At 34.3% G+C, this 18895-nt stretch overlaps 1 pseudogene; it reads right to left on the bottom strand.

Annotated features, from left to right (window-relative positions):
- Positions 1 to 16380: 16380 nt before the first annotated feature.
- The window catches only part of LOC100937133 (geranylgeranyl transferase type-1 subunit beta-like), a 382799-nt pseudogene continuing 380284 nt past the window's right edge, over positions 16381 to 18895 (bottom strand).

Here is an 18895-nt window from a genome sequence, read left to right as displayed (position 1 = left end):
TTGGGGTTTCCTGTAAAGCAGACACTGAAGTGGAGAATACCTTGGAGGATGTACATTAGGAAATAGTTCCAGTATTTCCTATTTGTCGGTCTAAGTCAATTTGACTATTTCTCCTTGGTTTTGTTATGTTGTATTTTATCTTGTTATGTTGTATTTTATCTTCATGTCATCCTTGATCTGTGTGTGTCTGTGTGTGTCTGTGTGTGTGTGTGTGTGTGTGTGAGAGAGAGAGAGAGAGAGAGAGAGAAAGGAGGGAGGAAGAGGGAGATACTAATTATGAAACTGTCAGAGAAAATCTGAGGCTTGAGAAGATAATACCTGCCTTCAGAGAAAATTTCCTCCTGCTTGGAAAATAAGGACACTAGTAATTCGGGATCACATCAATCTAATTTCTGGAATTGACAGAATTAAAAGCTGAGCTACAAACCTTGTGCAGGGCTTTATACCTCCATTTCATGCTACATATTGGGAGGGAGCTTTCTGGTTCCAAGCTGAAATCAAAGGGTTTATCAGTTTCAGTTTGTCAGACTGGGATGCATTTTTTTTCTCTTAGATCCACACGAATAGTCAACATCTCACCTCACCCTCTTAGCTTCTCAATGGCCCCCTTTAGAATCTGAAAATAACCTCAGGAGTGAAGAATCTCCAAGTTCTCAGCTCACTTTCCTAGATTCCCACCCTACCTCCGGGTCCACAGATCGTGGCCTGGTAATTTTTCAATACTTTGTTAATTTTATGATGCTTTCCTGAAGATTGTTAAAATGTTCTGTCCAACTTTCTGAATAATTTATGCAAATGATTTAATTTGCCATTATCCGAAATAGAAGTCCAAGTCGGTACCTTTTAAAATACAATTACATTGTAGCTGACTTTGCAGGCACTCATTTTAAGTATTTCTAGGTGAAAATATGCTGTACTTGTAACCCTAAATATTATAATGCCAGAGTAAAGTTGTGAAGAAATGCAAATTCCAAAGATTATGATCTGCATTCTACATGTACAATTTGTCTTGAACCATTATATGCACACACATTTTGGGTAGTTGAAAGTAATTTTGAAGAAATTCAAAGCAAAGAATCAAAAGAGTGGGTAGGGAACTATCACTCTAATATAATGTTTTTCTTTGTACAAATATGTTTCTTTCCATGGATTAAGCTAAGAACTATTGTTCCTCTGAAATCAATATAAGAAATATTATCAGTGACATTTCTGTCTTTCTTTGGTGCATAAGGAAAAAAAGAGTTTTATTAACTTAAGGACAACTAAACTCTCTTACCTAACTCCTCAAATGTCACCATTAAAAAGGCATTTGAGATACAAACTAGATATAGTTGCATCTGACTTGTAGGTCATAGGAAATGAAAGGTCAATGGAAGCATAATCTTTGAGGGAGAAGAATGCAAGGGAGAAGATGGAAAAGGTATTCATTTAATATTTATTTGCTGATTTTTGTATGATGTAGTTCCAGAAATGACAAATAATGTGGGGAGTTGAAAGACACAAAACTTTAAAATATATATTATGGATATATCAGAGCATGATAGAGAGGAGGAATCTCCAAGTTTATCTAGGACATTTATCCATAATTCTACCAAAGAAGCGTATCTTAATTCATCTTGACTTTCACCTTGTCCCTCCTAAACTCCTATTACTTCTCTATTATTTAAATAAGACTCTGTATAACTAACTTCCTCAAACTATAAAAATATTTATTAGATAAACATATGTATTAGTTAGACAAGTAAAACAAGATAAACTTAGGTTCTGACATTCTGATTGCAATGCAACACCTAAATGCAGTACATGATACAAAACAGGCACCCAATAAGAGAAGTCATGGTCAATCATCACTATCATCATCATCATCACCATCATTATTTTCTAGGTATTCATTTAGTTGCAAAGACTAATATGACATGGTCTCTTTCCTCAAATGGAGAGAATAAAGTAGCCAGTGTTTGCCATGTTGAGGGCAATGAGAAACACATTGCCATAGAAATGTGAAAAGCTAAATGATGTCATCTCATTCAGATTTTTCTCAAATTCATTTCTATCAGTCTTCTTGATAGAAATCTGAATGAGATGACATCTGGAAAAGCTGAAGCTGGAAAAAAAAAACACAAAGTATGCCAAGAAAGGCACATGAATAAGGAAAGGAATTATAGAGGAAGGAAAAGGATTTCCAAAACTATAAAGGTATTTGAAACTACAGTCTGTGCAGGAGACTCAAGACAGCTCAGGACTGTGCTGATGCAGATCACTTTACAAGTGGCATGACATGGGTTTGCAGAACTAACAAGGACAAGGTCAAGGAAGGTGGGATACGCCATGTAAGGCACTTGGGTTTCATGCTATACGTGATAGTAAAGCATAGAGGGATTTGAAGGAATATTTTACCCCATTCAAAACCTAAAACTGAAGCAAAAGGAGAATTTAAGAGTCAGATTCCAATTATTTGGGATATGGAGGTGTCCTTCACTTCATGCATATTTTCCAATTTTTCAAAATGGTCCTTTAGTCTCACTCACTTCTTAATTATTTCATAATGCTGCTTAGTTTCTCTGAAATCCTGAGAATATGAACTACACAGAATATGATCCCAGCCTTGAACTATGTTCCTAAATATGTTTTGATCTGTTTCAATGTTAGCAAGTTTACTTTCTCAAGTAGATTGTAATCTCTCTGAGGATGACATCATTTTTCAGGTAAATCAATGGACAACAGAGCTCAGTGGGGCCTCAGAACTCTTGTAGTCTTGTTCATTTATTTCATAGCAAACCAGGGAAAAGAGGCTTAAATGACTTACCTAAGTGTGCAAAAGCAGCTTATTGCAAAGCAAGAAGACTTCATGTCAAATCCTCTGGACTGTGTAATTTGCATTCTCCCTATGCCCTCATGCTGTTATGCCCTTCAGACTTGCATATAATCACATTCATATTTGGACTCTTTGGTTAAGTTCTTTTTATTAATAGACATTTTCATAGAAAAAATTTAGATTTACAGAAAAATAGGGGAGATTGTACAGAAAATCCCCATATGGCCCTGGCATACAGGTTCACCTCTTCTTAGCATTTTTCCATTAGCATGGCATATTTGTTAAAATTAGATAATAAATACTGATGCATTATTATGAAATGAAATCCATAGTTTATTCATATTTCCTTAGTTTTTATGTAATGTCTTCCATCTATACCAGGGTGGCATCCAGGACACTATGTTACATTTAGTCGTCATAACTCTTTGGGCTTCTCATGGCTATGACAATTTCTTAGACCTTGTTTTTGATGACCTTGACAGTATTGAGGCATGCTAGTCAGATATTGTAGAATACACACCCTGTGTTGGGATTTGTTGGTGTATTTCCTATTGATAAGACTAGTGTTTGGGGGAGGTATATTACAGAGGGAATTTGCTATTTTCCTTACATTGTATCAATGGTACATACTACCAATATAATTTATGACTTTAAAAAAATTTTTTTTTAATTTATGACTATTAATGTTGACCTTGATCTCCTGGATGAAATAGGGCTTGTCAGATTTCTCCACTGTGATGTCACTGTTCTTCCCCCTTCCCATACTATACTCTTTGGAAAGAAGTTTCTTACACCAGTGCACGCTTAAGAAGTGGGATGACTTATGTTTTCCCTCCTTCAGTGTGGGCTAAGTAATTTAATTGGAATTCTTCTAAATGGGAGGTTTTTCCTCTACTCCCTCATTAATTAATTTATCTAAACACATATTTATATTAGCATAGACTCACATATTCTGTTTTATACTTGGGTTTAATCATCATTCTTGATGACTAATAGGTTCAGTTTTAATTTCATCATTAAAATTAATGGAGGAGTTGGCTGGGTGCGGTGGCTCATGCCTGTAATCCTGGCGCTTTGGGAGGCCAAGGCGGGCGGATCACGAGGTCAGGAGATCGAGACCATCCTGGCCAACGTGGCGAAACCTCGTCTCTACTAAAAATACAAAAAAAAAATTAGCGCGGCGGGCGCCTGTAGTCCCAGCTACTCGGAAGGCTGAGGCAGGAGAATTGCTTGAACCAGGGAGGCGGAGGTTGCAGTGAGCAGAGATTGTGCTGCTGCACTCCAGCCTGGGCAACAAAGCAAGACTCTGTCTCAAAAAAAAAAAAAAAAAAATTAATGGAAGAGTTTTCTCCAGTCCTCTTTAATATTTAAAATAGTTTTTCAATATTCTATATTTATATTCAATATTCTAAAATATTTTTGAATTTGTAATAAATTTTGAGCCAAACAGTTACGTATTTTTCAACAGCCTGATTAGAGAACATGAAGATGTTGTCGTGTATTCTGTTTAAGTAACAACCCTACTAAGTCTATAATGTTAAAATATGGCATTTATGGTTGCAGAAGTTAGTAAATATGATTGTGTATTCAGTGAGAAGATTGTATTAAGAACAAAAACATGTGTAGTGGATAGATTTTTTTTTTTGAGATGGAGTCTTGCTCTGTCACCCAGGCTGGAGGGCAGTGCCGCCATCATGGCTCGCTGCAAGCTCTGCCTCCCGGGTTCACGCCAATCTCCCACCTCAGCCTCCCAAGTAGCTGGGACTACAGGCGCCCACCACCATGCCCGGCTAATTTTTTTGTATTTTTAGTATAGACGGAGTTTCACCATGTTAGCCAGAATGGTCTTGATCTCCTGACCTCATGATCCGCCCACCTTGGCCTCCCAAAGTGCTGGGATAAATCTTTTCTTATAATCCTAAAGTTAACTAATTTATATCAATTTAACACATATTATTGATCCAGCAAATAATCATTACTCACTGTAGTTCCTGTCTTTGAAGAGCTTGTAAGTACATAGAGACCTAAAACAAATAAAATTTTTACAGTGTGGTAAGCACTGCAATAGAAAAATACTCAAAATCTGTGTTAAAAACATTTAACTCCTTTAATCTGGGTACATAGTATATATTAAAAAGATGAAAGTTTACATATGTTCAAAAATGATTTTAATCAAAGCAAATGAGATTTGTTATTATTGCTTTTATATTTTGTTTCCTCTGACTAGGACACAGTATATTTCAGATATTTTATCATTGGTTGTTCAAAAGTCAACGAATATTAATGGATGTCAGTTCATACCATGTATTTCAGCTATGGTTAAAAATCTCAGGTTAGAATCTAAAAGGAAATTGTCTGAAGAGCACTCTAAGCACTTATATAATATTTATCTGATTTTTAAATCTGACTTACTTTGTCTGATCATTTGCTATTTTTAAAAAAATTCTCAATGATCACTTAATTAAAGTATTCTCTATTAATTCTTCTAACTTTCACACACAAGAAGATCTAATCTTTGTAGTTCTCATTACAGTAAAAAAACTACATGAGGATATAATAGTGTAGCATAATTTTTAACTTTAATTACAACCATATCTGTAAATAATACAGGATAAATTGCGAGAGCAAGGGGATCTAAGGTAATTTATAATTTCATCTTGTATAAATGATCAGATAATAGCTGAGAGAGGCTCCTACTTGACAAAATTGATTGTTACAGATAACACACCAGGATAACTTATTACACGTATGTGATTTTAAATGTTCAAAAAACTTTTCATATTTTAACCAAAGTAGCACAAAGAACAAAGAAATTGATCTGCAGTCATATTTAATAAAAGTGCATACACAAAACTTTAAATAGTGTATAAAACAATATAAGCCATCATGCCTGATGGAATCAGAATTCTATCTTTTTAAACATAAAATGGAGCATGTCTTGTTATTTGTACTTTCTGATGCACCACTGCAGGCCACATATAGGCTTATATCTTATATATATTGTGAAATCACCTTTAAAAATATCAAGGTGATATCATCCAAATTACTTTATATATTGTGAAATCACCTTTAAAAATATCAAGGTGATATCATCCAAATTACTTTAAGGCATGACATAATGGATTATTTCCCTGTGTGATTATGGGATTAACTTCAGCTGGATGTTTAAGTAAGATTTTTTGATATTCCAATAATATGTGTGCTACCTGATTTCTATTAACTTGAATAAAATATATTGCATAGTGTTGAAATTATTACCTGGAAGATCAAACAATTTCCAATTTTACTATTAAATGAGAAAAGCTTCTTGCTTAAAACAAATATTGATCCAAGACCCCTCTCTCATATGGCTAGTACAGAGACCCAGTAGGCACTGGAATAAGTGTACAAAAGCGAGGGTGGATACACCAGGGATGAAATAGACAGGAGTAGCCAGACCTGCCAGATTCATGGGGTAAGTTCCAAAATGGAGATAAAATAATATTGTTGTTGCTTCATGAATAGTAATTATTGTCATAACCAACTTAACGCTGTGAGTTAATATGTGCTGATAACTTGTTATACACAAGGTACTTACTTTTAGTGAGAAATTTTAAGGTGACGTGATGGATGCCTCATGCTCATTATCTGTATTTTCCCCAAACAATAATGAATTTGAATATTTGAATTTTTGTGGCTCTTCATAACTAGCTTTGAATCTTTTCAGCTTTCTGAACTTTAAATTGTAAATTTTATTAAAAATTAATAAACAATAACTTCAACCCATTCTTGATTCAAAAAAACCTATTTGCCAAAATTTTAAACATAGTATAAAAATTCTGTAAACATATACATATGCTTCTCAAAAAAAAATAAATAAAATGCTCTTTTATTTTTATCATAACAGGACCCAGGCTTTGGATAAAATGACTGCTGAGATGTAAGTTCCATTAGATTGCAACAGAGATGTGTTTAAATTAGGAGTCTTTCAATTCAAAATGATGTACATTGATAGTATGTAGTATAGGCAAGTTGACATATTCTTTTTTCTTTGAAATTTTGTAATTTTTTCTTACTGTACCAAAAATGACATTATTGAGGTATAATTAATAGGGACTACTAGTAAGTTGTAGATATTATTCAATTTTTAAAATAAAAATGGCAAAATAAATGATAGAGTGTTTCTAATCTGGCCTGATTAAAAATTTTTTTTTTTCAGTTCTGCCAGAGGAAAAACTATGTTTATGGTCTTGAAGCTCCCATATATACACATATAATCATATTTATTTATATACACTCACACACACACACAGAGACATCATTTTTTTCTTCTTATGAATTTCAATTTAACTTGAATTATAATGTATTATGTCTGTATGCAACTGCAACAACAACAAGCAACTAAAGAGGAAGTGATTCTTACAAAGCAATTCTTACCAAATTAATCAGTTGTTATTAAGTAAAGTCCTATGTATTAATGCACTGAGCAAATAAGCTCAAGTATATTCCTGAAATACAGCCCCTAAATTAGTCCTCAAAGTAAGGTCAAGATCTGGACCAAGGCACTTTCAAGAGGATTCTCTTGTAATTTACAATTGATGCTTAGTAAGATATAGAAAATTCGAGTTTAATAAAAAGAATACATTGTTCATTGAGTAGTTGAAGAATTCTCAAAGAAAGGAAGCTCAAAATAAGCCCTTCCTTACTATATAGAACAGAGTATTTATCACATTTATGACAGTAATTCCTTGGAGAAGATTCTTTAGAATCTGATGTTTTAAGGTGATTTATTACATATGGAAATATTGTTAAAACAAATACATAAATGGAATGAATAAGATAACAAAACTTGAAGATTGGTTATAGCATTTTAAAATATGATTGCCATTTTGTTTAATATTTCAAGATTTTTAAAGAAAATATTTTTAAAGTACTTATTATAGACAGTGTGATATTTCAGTGAGAGCTGAATGAGTTTGTTTTTAGGCAATGTTGAAAAAATACTACTCTGCAAAAGGCTTGATAAGCTATCACTGTATTGGAAATGTTTATCCAATTTCTACTTGCTTACATTAATCACAGCAAGTTGCAATGTTTGTTTAGTAATATGAAAAATAAAACAATAGTAGATTAATATATAAGAAAAATTATCTGAGTTCTATCTTTGAAAAAATATTTCAACTAGCCTATCAATTTATATTTTAATTTAATTTCATTAATAATGAACAATATGCAGTGTAATTGAAATTATTTTAAATTTATCATATAATTCCCCCAAATATTTAATACATTATCTTAAAACTTATACTTACACAAATTGCTTTACCTGTTCTATGGGGAAAATGCAGAATTATATTCAATTGTTGAGGAAAGAATAGATTCTACTGGTGAAAATTTTTTCTCGTATCATTCAAAGTGATTTGTATTCTATACAATCAACAATACAAAATGCATATGTTGAGACTCAATCTTCAGTGCTCTCATTTACTCTTGATTCAACAGGATATGTATGTCCCTAAAGTCAATAGCAAAAAATTATTTTGGGAGAGTTATTTGTAATATATTTGATTGATAAGCACAAAAAGAACAGAAAGGAAAAGATCAACAGATTAATGATAGAATAGATCATTGAGTGTTCATTCTTGATTTTGCTTTCATATATTTGTAATTGTTACAAAGCCTCTCACTATTAGGGAGGTTTCTAAATTCCCAAGATGAAACATACCCATTGATGAGCTTAATTATAGCCTTCCCAAAGATAGTCAAACCTTTAATTTCCACAACCTATGAATAAGTAACTTTACATGGCAATAGGAATTTTTCAAATATAGTTCAGACTACAAACTTCAAGATAGGGAGATTATTCTGTATTATCCTAGTTTCCTCAATCTAATCACATGAGGCCTTAGATGCAGAGAAATTTCTCTGTCTGGAAACGAGAGAAGCGGCAGAAGGAAAAGTCAGATTCCAAATGTCAAGAGGATTTACAATGCTGGCTCTGAGATGCGGGAGGACATGTGCTGGGACCAGAGAGGAGTCTTTAAGGAGGAAGGGCAGTCCCAATGACAGCCAGGAAGGAAATAGCAGTCTCAGCTCTGCAACAGGAATCTGAATTCTGCCAGCAATCTGAATGAGATTGAAAGCAGTTTCTTCCCAGAGCCTTCTTGTAAGTGCCCTGCTGACCAACAGCTAAATTTAATCCTTTGAAACCCAAAGAAGAGAAATGAGCAAATCCAACTGCAACATCTGACCTAAAGAGCTGTGATATAATAAGGTGTTGCTTTAAGCCACTAGGCTTTCTGTAACATATTTTAGCAGCAATATAAATCTAATACAAGCATGAATAAGTTCTGGAGTTGTACAGAGTGGTGGTTATAGTTTAAAAAATGTGTACTTGAAAATCGCTGAGAGTAGTGTTAAATAATCTCACCACGAAAAAAAGTAAGTGAAGTGATGAATATGTTAATTAGCTTGATTGTGGTAATAATTTCACAATGCATGCATATATCAAAACATAACCTTGTATTCTGCAAATATACACAATATTTACTTGTCATCCATACATCAATAAAACTGAAAAAAAGAAAAAAATACTGAATCTAACACAAGCAGCATCTATCTTTATTAACTTATGTTTATTAACTTATTAGTCTTCCTAAAAGTTTCATTCAAAGAATTTATATAGACACACACACACACACACACACACATATATACTGTAGGCTATTTTATTTGTATAACAAGAGCTAGGAAAAAGAACATTAGGTCATTGAGCAAACAAAATAAATTTTCAAATTCAAAATTTCTAAATAAAATCTTCTTACTGAACAATCTCTTGTCAGCTCATTCAATACTATGATGGCAAATATTTGATTATGTGTATGATAATTTGTATAATTTTTAGTTATGTGTAATTTTAAAAAAATTGATATCTAAATATCCATGTCATCTTAATATAAAACTTTAAAAAATGACTCTTGATTATATGGCATTGCTTTATTAATTTCTTTATTTCCCTGGAGAAAAGCAGGTAGTACACTTAGTCTAAGTCTCTCTTTCCCATTTCTTCCAAGTTCATTGAATGGTTTTTCATATAAAATTTTCTCTATCATCAATAATGGTAGTAAGAGTAGCTAATTGGTTATTTAAGCTTACGATGCATTAAGCATTGTATTAAGTGCTTTACATTTAAGACTCTTAATAATGCCACGAAAGAAATACTATATTTTCTCTATATTTTCGATAACAATCATGAGACCCAGTGATAAGTTGCCCACGTTAACCTGTCTGATAAGTGGAACTGCCTGATTCTCTGAACCACAAGTATTTAAGTCTGTGCTTCTAAGCACTATTCTATCCTGTTTTCCAACTAGCTACTGTGGGCTTCGGCCCTGGTGATTTTTCTATCTACTAAATAATAAAAAATAAATGCAAATATTTTACTCCAACACTAACTAGAAAGCAATATATGCTAAATAGTTCTGGTTTAGATTTGTTATTTCATTTTTAAAATTATATATTTCCAAGTGTTTCTGGTTTTGTATACATTCTTTATAAAATGTTTACTCTTTTATTCAAAACCATCTTTATTCAGCATCTCCTGTGTTGTAGATATTGGTCTAAGTCCGATCATATGACAGAAACAGTATATGCAAAAAAAAAAAAAATAGCCCGCATAGAATAGGTATTCAATTCTAGGTCTAGTGTGAAGTGATAAGCAAAGAAATTAAGCAAAATATATAGTAGATCATATGATAATAGATCACATAAGGAAAAGCAGAGCAGATAAATAAAGTGTGATGAATAAGGGTGTTACTTAAAATGCTGAAGTGAGATAAGACTTCACTAGCGAGGTGACATTTGAGCAGAGACTTGAAGAACGTCAGGGATTGAGCCACATGGGTTTCTGGAATAAGAGCTTTCCAGGAAAGGGGAAGAATAAATGCAAAACTCATGAAGCAGGAGTGTACATAGCATGTTTGCAAAAACATCATAAAGACAGCATAGTTGAATCAGAGTGAATTAGGGATAGATACATATACTATTAGGTCATAAAGCTTGTGGAGACCAAATCTGCTGATCTGAGTGAGATAGAGTGATGCGATATGGCTTGTGTTGACATAATTACTAGAATGCTATGTTCTAAACAAACTCTATGATGGTAAAGGTAGAAGGATTTCTATTTAAAAAGCTAATCAAAAAACAAGGTGACTACGAGTCGCAGCTTGAGCTAGGGTGGTAAAGGTGAAAGTTATGAGATGTGGTATGATAATGCAATTAACAAGAGATTCATTGAAAAAAGAGTCAAAGAGGATATCAATGTGGATTAGATATAGCAAAAGAGAGAATAAGAGATATCAAGGATGACTCGAGGGGTTTTATTTTTAGCAATCTGAAGAATGGGTATTACACTTGAGTCAAGTGGGAAAGATGACAGAAGGAGCTGTTTTGAAAAAGAATATGAGGAGTTTGATTTTGAACATTATAACTGAGACTTGTATTGGACATCCAAATAGAAAGGTGGCGTAGATAATTGGGTATATTAGTATGGAATTCAAGGGAGATGTTCAGACTGGTAGGTTTATATTATAAATGAGATTTCAGATCATAGGACTAGATTTTTTTTAGTAAACATTTTTATTGAGCTATAATTATACATACAGAAAAGTGCACAAATCATAAATATACAGCTTGATAAATATTCATAAGGTGAATGCACCTATGTAACCAGCACCTAGATCTTGAAACAGAACACTACCAGCACCACAGAGTCCCTTTGTACCCTCTTTCAGTCCTACTGAGTTAAAGCCAGTTGAAAAATAATGTATACTATATGGTTCCACTCATATAAAATTCAAAAACAGACAAAACTAATTGATGGTGATTTTGATAATGCTTACCTTTGGGAAGACAGGTAGTGACTGAAAGGGGGTGCTGATTTCTGACACCATACATAAATGCTATCTGTTTTGAAATTCACCAAAATGGAATCAAAGTATGCACTTGTGTCTGGTGAAGCCTACTGATATTTGTATGTAAATTGTATTTAATAGCTACTTTACTAAGTTCTTTTATTGTTTAGTTTTTCAACAAGTTCCTTTGGGCTTTCTAGATACATATTCATATCTGCAAATAGTTTTACCTCTTCCTTTCCAATTCACATCTTTATTTTGTCTAACTTCATTGGCTAAAACTCTCAACACATTGTTAAGTAGCAGAGGAGTTACTGGGCATGTCTTGTTCCTGACTTCAGCTGGAAAGTCTCTTTTGCTTTGAAATTTAAGATGCTGGCTTTTAGGTAGAGGTACAATGTTAATGGATTATTCATTGATTTCTACTTAGTATATTTAACATAAGTGAGTGCTCAAGTCTATCATGTCTTTTCTGCAAAGATGAAGATTTTTTTCACTGAGTATAATGAATATTAACAGATTATCTAGTATTGAATTACCCTTGCATTCTTATAATAAACCTAACTTAGTCATGATTACCTTTTGAAAGTGCTGTTGGATTGTTTGCTAATATATCATTAAAACTTTTTATTAATATTCATCAGATTGCTCTATAATTTTCTTTTTGGTACAATCTTTGTCAGGTTTTTAAATCAATGCTATTACATTCACTTTAAATAATGAATTCAGGAGTTTCTTTTTTTTGGCACTTTGAGGTTCAATATTCTTTTCCTAGTCTCTGGAGTGTTTAAGCAAGAACAGGATTATTTAATCTTAAAAGGTTTGGTAGAAATCCCCTTGAAACAATCTGGGCTTGATGCTTCTTTTGGTAGGGGATACTTTTAACTATTTGTTTCTTCTGTGGTAATTGGTTTGTTGTGACTTTCTTTATCTACCTAGAGTAAATTACGGCAATTTGCATTTTTCTCAAAATAGTTTTCGAATTTATTGTGTAAAATTGCTCAAAGTAGTCAATTTAAACAAATTTCCTGTTTTACTATTTCCCTCTTGTCTTTTAAACTTTTGTATTTGTGCTTCCTCCTCTTTTTCTTAAATAGGTTAGCTGGTAGTTTATCTCACTTAACTCCCCGCACTACCTATCACCAACTTGGATTTATTGCCTCTCTTGTTTTGGTTTTCTACTAGTAATTATTTTTGGCTTTTATCTTTATTAATTCCTTCCTTCTGCTTTATTTTGCTTTTTACTCCAAGTGTTTGGTACTTGGTTAATTTTTCACCTTTTCCTACTTTTACTGATAATTGTACTAATTACTATAAATTTCCTGTCATATTTGCATTTTTTTTTGCAAATATCAGGTTTTTATCTGTCTTGTGGTCATGTCTTTCTGGTGTGCTTTCATTGTCTGTGAGGATGTTGATCTATTTATTCTCTTATTTCTTATACTAACTTTGGATGGAGTTGGACTGTAATCCTGGCTCAGTTACTCTTTTTTTCCCCTTCACTGAAATGAGTTTTTCTGTACTTTTAGGAGGGAGGAGTGGCTCTAGGATGACTTCACAGCCTTAGAGCTCCCATTTTCACAGTGATTTAAAAGAAGATATATATATATGTAAATACATATATATAATGTGTCTGTATCTTGACCTTTCTTCCCAATACTTATCTAGATTTTCTTTCTTTTGTCCTATTTTACCCATCCTGCCCATTTGGATTCTAATTCTAGAAGTTTGTCCTCAGTGCTGGGCTTTGTCTCATAACCTTCAAGAGGCACACAGTATAAAACCCAGACTGCTCTAATGCAATCATCAGACCTTATCATATTGCTTTAACCTTCATCTGCAAATGGGATTCTGGGATCACTTCCCAGTTTCAGTGCCTGTTCTTAGATTGGCCCACTGCACTTTGTAGTGAGAAACTGTGGGCAGTGTTGTAGTTCTCCAGTTTGCAGAGCTGTCAGAAACCAGCTGCCTTCCTTCTACTTCCTCCCACAGATGCTGAAACTATGTGGGTCAGTGGTTTGTCCTCACTTAGTTGTATTTTGAAATTCAAGGAGATACCTTGTCATCTAGCATGTAATAGTGTCTGTGGCTATCCTAGTTGCTCTGTATTTTTATGGGGAGATTAGAAAACAACACTGTTGTCATCATTTTCCCTGAGGTTAAACTGTTAAGACCTCTTTCTGTTGTAGAAGAGAGGTTTTAATTACAAAAATAATTTTATGATCATTGTAAAGAAACTATAATTTGAAATTTGCTGTATTCCAGGTACTATCCTAAGTGCTTTATCTGTATTATCTCATTTAATCCTAAACCCTGTGAGTTAGGTTTTACCTATTTTCCTTATTTTATCAATGGGAGAGTTAGGGTCCAAGATCTTGCTGCTGAACTGGCAAATCTGGGATTTAAACCCAGGTCATCTGATTTCAGAGCACCTCTTCATTAACTGTCTCTCAAAAATGATCAGGTCCAACAGTTTTCAAATTATATACCACTGTCAGCAAGATTTCTATATGAATTTAGATTAAATATAAATAACTATGTAAAGAGCTAATAACATATATATTATAGATCAAATCTAAAAACACTGAAATGATAAACAGGTTAAATTATGCCATATGATCTGATTAATCTCATTTGTATGCAGATGCTCAAAACAAAGCTCCTCCTCCTACCTTCTAAAAAAAAATACCACAAAATTAGGGGGCGGGAAGGAGACGAGTAGGGAGTAGGAAATAGAGCTTTTTGAGATTTCGGACTTCATATTTCCCCTTATTATATCACTCCTGCTAAGGAATAAGGTATATATGTGAAATATTGTTTATAATTTATTTAATCGGTAAATATTTTTCTTGTAAATAACTACTTAGAAAAGTTAGAAATAGTTTCTCCACAGTTCACACTGGCTTGCTATTTTCTGGTCAATTAAGTTGCTGTGGAATGTGAACATTTACTAGTCCATAAAGTTTCACGAGAAAGTCTCCCACAAGTATATCAATTAGAAGCTTACTAAAATTTATAATCTTGTGGTATTAAATTATAAGGAGTTAGAAAATATTTAGCCTTATGAAATACTTTTAGATTGGAAGTTTTCTCTAACTTACATTCATGAATACAGTCACTGTTACTACCTTTCTCTTTCTTTCTTTCTTTCTTTCTTTCTTTCTTTCTTTCTTTCTTTCTTTCTTTCTTTCTTTTCTTTCTGGTGATATAGAAAAAACAATTTGGGCTTTTTATATAGTCCTAAAGCCATTATGTATATGCTACTTCAGCTTCCAATGTCTAAGAGATGACTTAGTGTGAGATATGGATGTCTTAATCTGCCAGGATTTAAATACTAGCAACTGGAATAACCCACAGAAGGATAACATCTGTTATTAGGCTTATTTTTTCCCCCACCATCAGAAGATTTATTTTATTTATAATTAAAAAACATACAGTTGACTTTGGCAAACTCAGGTTTAAAACTAAGCATGCCAATAATAAATGAATCATTTCTCCAAGTACATAGTGTTTCCCTTGGGAAGAACTGTAATTTTACAACATTTTTTCTCTAATTTAGAAAAAAAGATAACATTTAGAATATTACAATGCCTAAACAGTGATACCAGTAATCTAGTTTTTATACTGATGTTTGTATTTCAACATTTATTATCACCAAGACTAACTTAAACCCAACTCCTTTAGTGAAGAGATTTCTTTCCCTCTTTCAGTACTAGACTCATAGTTCTGAATGTCACTGAGCAAGTAATGGAAATTAATTACAAATGAAGAGTTTTTATACTATCTCCTTTATAATTAGCTAGTTCATAGACTTAAGAAAACAAAACAATGAACAAAAACAAAACCCTCGTTCTTACCCTCTAAACGCTTACATTTCCCTCTCACTTACCTGAAAATACGAGAATAAAAATGACCATGTATAGAGTTGCACCACTAAATCTATTTGAATGGTTCTGTTTTTGCATTTTTTACTTATTTAATTTGAAAAAAATAGAAAAGTATTAGTTTGAAATTAGAGCAGCTGACACACTGGGGGCAACAAATTAAAAAATTCAAATGGCTAAAAATAAAAACACAAAGTATCTTTCCTTCTAGATAAAAAAGATTGTTTTCTTCCTAGAAAGCAAAATAAAAAAAAAAAGGCAACTAATGATTTGAGAATAAAATCAAACATAACTGGTATTCACCACAGCAATGTCTAAATAAATGACCCACATAGCACAAAACTTCCTCATTCACAATCACATATAGTTAAATCGCTTTTCTCTCAGTTACATAATAGTTGTCTTCAAACAATCTCCTTTTAGAAAACTATCACATTAGTTAAACCTATTTATTCTTACTATGAAGTTATTAATTTCATTTATATAGGCCACACAGGTTTAATTGGCACACTTTACTTAAAAATAAGACAAAATAAGTCACTCTTCTTTAAAAAAAATTATGGTCATCTGTTTTCAAAGAATAATCCCAGATACTTAATTCATTAAAGCAAATTTTCTACCATCAGCAGTGAGCTTTTTAAATGATTACTAAGTGTTCACCTGAAGATTATCAATGCTATATGAAGTGTAAATTTGTTTTGAAGATTTGTGTCCATTTTATAACAAGATACAATTGGCACTGAAGAGTTTTTAAAAAGATAACCTACGCACATACAGTTAATTTGCCTCAAACAACTTCTTAGAAATACAGTATAAACATTTAAGAACCATGACAAAGTTGTGGTTCAAACTTCAACACAGATTTTCTAGAAACCCAGTACAAAGATTACTGGCTCAAGACCATATCCCAAAGTGACATCAGCAGGAGATTTGATTGTAAGACTCTACCTTTTAAAAAAAGAGCACACTTGGTTATACATGGCTTTTAAACTTGAGCTACAGTTATGCTACAAATCCCCCCACCCTCCCAATCTAAAGTCAGTCATGTAGAGATATGTACATTCTCTGAGCATTGTTTAAGAGTCCTTGGTTTTCCAGCTTTGATGGAGATCTAGAAGGCGTTCAGAAGTCCGTGTGCTTACATTCAGAGCAGGATGAACTTTACAAATTCCACTTTCCTCCATTAGTGACAGGCCACAGATCCCAAAGTATGCATGCAAAGCACCTGGATGACTGGCCACTTGGCAAATCCCCCTACGAGGCGATCTTGAGTTGATAAGATGGAATTTCTGTTTTTCTCAAACTTAGTGTATTGGAAAATTTTTAGAAGCTTTAGAGTTGCTCCCACCCAAAAAGAATAACAGGTGTCTACAGGCTTATTAGGTCTTCCATGATAACTATTTTGTTGCCTCATTATACACCACCTCTTTATCCTGTTCAATTCTTTTTCTGAAAAAACTTCTTCTAGTTTACCCATCAGACATAGTGAGGCAAGGCACAAAAAGTAGATCCTCCATGAGATTCAAGTCCAGCTCCCTGTGCCAGTCCATTGCCGTAGGACATACTTCTTTTAATATAGGAGATGGCTTTTTTTGTATCCGTGCCTGACCGGTTGTTGAGCATATAGCAAATACAGGAAGTACAGTACAAAAATCACATGTCATTTTCACTGCCTTCAGGTACTGCACAAAAACTCCCATCTTCCAGCTGAAGGGCTCTCAAGCCTGCTAAGCAAGCTTCTTTGTTCACCCGGCTTAAGTCGTCTCCAAGAATAGCTAAGCATGAAAGGCCAGTGTAAGTCATTGCAATGTGGCCACTATCATAAGGATGAGCTGTTCCAGGAGCCTTTGATGGATTGAGCGGAATACCCAGGTTTGAAGAGCCTCGGAAACCACAGCGATTTAGATTTGATCTGTCTTCTGTGGGAAGGACCTCCTTGTCTCGAGTGAAGAATAGCGCTCCGGCAAAACCTCGAGGCAGCGCTGGAAAAATCGCACGTGCAGATCCCGCAAGAAATCCAGCCGCTCTCCCTCGCCGCTCCCTGCTAGCCTCTCATCCTCAGGGGCCGCCATGCTGCTCCGGAAGAGACGTCCGCCTCGACCTAGATGATGTTATTAAGAGATGGAGTCAGTTTAGATAGAGAAAAAACGTACACCTGAGTCCCGAACCCTTTTTACCCCAAGGTTTAGAGATTAGACAGGACGAAGTACCTGCAAAGGAGATTAAGAAACTAGGTAGAAGGAAAACCTGGAGAGTGTTGTCAACTGAAAATACAATGAGGATATTTTTGTCAATCAGGAGAGAGTCATCAACTGTGTGAAATGCTGCTGCTACTTGGGAGGCTGAGGTGGAAGGACCATTTGAATCCAGCAGGTTGAAGCTGCAGTGAGCCACTGCCCTCCAGCCTGAGTGACAGAGCAAGATCTTGTCTCCAAAAAGAAAAAAAAATGTTGCTGATAATTCAAGCAACAAGAGTATGGAAAATTGACCATTGGATTTAGTGATTTGGTCATTGACAGTGTGGTTTCAGGAATGTGGTAGCCATAAGACACTGATTAGATAGGGCTCAAGTGTGAATAAGAGCAGAGAAATATAAAAAAAAAGTAGATTTGGGAGGCCGAGGCAGGCAGATCGCGAGGTCAGGAGATCGAGACCATCCTGGCTAACACTGTGAAACCCCGTCTCTACTAAAAATACAAAAAATTAGCAGGGAGAGGTGGCGGACACCTGTAGTCCCAGCTACTCGGGAGGCTGAGGCAGGAGAATGGCGTGAACCCGAGAGGCAGAGCTTGCAGTGAGCCGAGATCGCGCCACTGCACTCCAGCCTGGTCGACAGAGCCAGACTCTGTCTCAAAAAAAAAAAAAAAAAAAAAAAAATAGAGAACTTTAAAAAGTGTTATAAATGGGGCCAGGCGTTGTGGCTTACACATGTAATCCCAGCACTTTGGGAGACCGAGGCTGGTGGATCACTAGGTCAGGAGTTCAAGACCAGTCTGGCCAAGATGATGAAACCCTGTCTCTACTAAAAATACAAAAAAAAAAAAAAAAACAACAAATTAGCCGAGTGTGGTGGTGGGCGCCTGTAATCTCAGCTAGCCAGCTACTCAGGAGGCTGAGGCAGAAAATTTCTTGGAACTGGGAGGCAGAGGCTGCAGTGAGCCAAGATCACGCCACTGCACTCCAGCCTGGGCAACAGAGCAAGACTCCCTCTCAAAAAAAAAAAAAAGTTATAAATGAGTTGTAATAGTTGCTATAAGTCCTATGAGGTTCCACAGCATGAAACATATGAGGCAGTATGCTAATGA

The sequence above is a fragment of the Pongo abelii genome, chromosome 8 (genome assembly GCF_028885655.2).
Source record: "Pongo abelii isolate AG06213 chromosome 8, NHGRI_mPonAbe1-v2.0_pri, whole genome shotgun sequence".
Classification (NCBI taxonomy): Eukaryota; Metazoa; Chordata; class Mammalia; order Primates; family Hominidae; genus Pongo; species Pongo abelii.
This window is presented reverse-complemented; position numbering and strand designations above follow the sequence as displayed.